Below are 2,124 nucleotides of genomic sequence, written 5' to 3' on the forward strand. Positions count from 1 at the left end.
CACACTCATAGAAGCGAGGCTGTCAGCATCATTTTTGGCCACCTGGTCACAGGCTGGGTTACTTTGTCAGCATCCTCAGGTCCTTTTTTTACCAGGCATCTTCCCAGCAACCCTGCCCCCAGCCTGCAGCGCTGTAGTTGTTGTGATCTAACAGCAGGATGTGGCACTTGGCCCTGTTGAACCTCCAGCCATTGGTATCATCCCATTGTTCCAGCTTGTCCAGATCCCTTAGCAGATCTTTTCTGCCTCCCAGTAAATCAGCACTCTCTGGGCCCAGCCATCCAACCAATTTTTACAGTGAGGCACTTCACTTGTTGCGTGGTCTGTTTAAAATGTCAGCACAAGCACTTGTTTGACATTTAAGCAGTGATTAGAACATGTAGGTTGCTAGGTTTGAGCGTATCACTCACTTGTTTAAAGAGACAGGGTAATTAATTGTGTAGATAAACACATATTTCCTGCAAGTTTTTGTTATATCATGGAGGTTGTCGTGGTTTGACACGGAAAGATAATTTTTCACGGAAGGAAGAGGTCAATTTAGATATTGACCAATTGAAAGTAGACACGCCTCTGAGAACACAGAGGGGTTGAAAGCAGAATTCCCAGGGGAACTCGCTCTTTTTAGTTCCGGTCAGCGTGCAGTGCAGACCTTCCCCCGCCCAGCCACGAGCTGGGTGGGGGAGGGGAAGCCCCCATGGCTTGATGGAGGTAACTCCGAAGGGTGGAGAGACTGGAACCGGGCTGGCTCCTGCAGATGGAAGGGTGGAAGAAATCTGGGATGTCTCTGTTCCCCCCCCCCCAGAGTTTCTCTCCCGAGAGGGAGAGAAAAAGCCGCAAGGAAGGAGGAGCGGGGGGAGCTGCAAGGTGCCCAGTTGTGTGGGAGTTGCTGGATGTCCGGGCATCGAGCCATCCTGGAAGTTCGGACTTTTAACTCTTTCTTGAGAAATGAAAGCTTTGTGAATTTTCCTTTCTCCTCCTCGGTTTGAAAGAGAAGAAGAGGGACACCTTGGACCCTGGGATGTTGGAAGGAGGAATTCTGGATGGGAGGGGGACAAGAAGTGGCTTTTAGCTGGACTTTTCCGTGTTAGCCACAACCTGAACCAAATCTTCTCCTTCAAGAAGGACTGTGTTTTGGGAGGATGCCAGTGAGTCAAGAGACCTGCTTCAGCTGAGAAAAAAAGACAAAAGTGGAGTAAACAGAGAAAAGGTTAAGAAGTTTGTGGTGGCGCCCCCTTGCCCTTGAAAGGAAAGAGAAGAGAAGAAGATCTCTGTTCTTGAGCCCTCGGCCCCAGGGGAAAATGGGGGGGACTGTGGTCCCAAACAATGAAAAACTGAACTGTTGTTTTCTCCCCTCTTGGCAGGGCATCCTTGAAAGGAAAAATCCTAAAGGCAGTCTGACCATCCATGCATTAGTGGTGAGAGCACTGTGCATGGAAAGGAGAAGGGTCACCATGACAAACTTTTTCTCCGGGCGGTGCCATGTGTGACATGGAAACACAGGATGTGGAGCTGTGTTTCTTGGGGGGTCTGTGGCACAGGAGAGACTCTGTTCCCTCGATGGACTGAGTATCGATTGCTTAGAGGGTGGAAACCTGATTGGGGTCCAGATTGTGTCTCACTGTGGTTTGTTGGAGTTGGGTGGTGGGGGGGAGGAATGTTTTGCAAGGTTTTCATTTGGATCTTTGTGTAGTTTTTTTTCCCCTTCTTTAGTTTTCTCTTTTCTTTTGTAGTGGTAGTTTAATAAAGTTTTTTTCCTGTTATCAAGCTTGGGCCTGCTTTGCTCTATTCTAAATTCCACTTCACAGCATTCCAAGTAGGAATCACATTTTCATGGGGGCACTGGCATTGTGCCAGTGTCAAACCATGACAGAGGTTAGGTTTCATAACGTGAAATCAACCTTTTTGGTTTCAGTCTTCAGTGTTCTACCATTTTCAAGGAAGGTGAGGTCTCTTCCAGACTTGTCATGTGCCCATATTTCTGAATAATGTAAATTAAACAACTTTTCTTTATGATCTTCCATGTATTAGTCACACTTTTTTTTCATAGAGAGGCTTCCAGATCCTTCAAACCATCAACTGAAAAATAGGACAAAGGAAATCAGTAATATTGACTCACAGTCTTAA

General features: G+C 46.9%; 1 long non-coding RNA gene across 1 annotated transcript; it reads left to right on the plus strand.

The window, feature by feature from the left end:
* The first annotated feature begins 530 nt into the window (after positions 1–530).
* LOC144247591 (uncharacterized) lies at positions 531–1,764 on the plus strand. The gene is made up of 2 exons (XR_013341223.1): positions 531–708; positions 1,362–1,764. It is a non-coding gene; the product is annotated as an uncharacterized LOC144247591 (long non-coding RNA).
* Positions 1,765–2,124: the final 360 nt, after the last annotated feature.

This window comes from Lonchura striata, chromosome 1, assembly GCF_046129695.1.
Source record: "Lonchura striata isolate bLonStr1 chromosome 1, bLonStr1.mat, whole genome shotgun sequence".
NCBI lineage: Eukaryota > Metazoa > Chordata > Aves > Passeriformes > Estrildidae > Lonchura > Lonchura striata.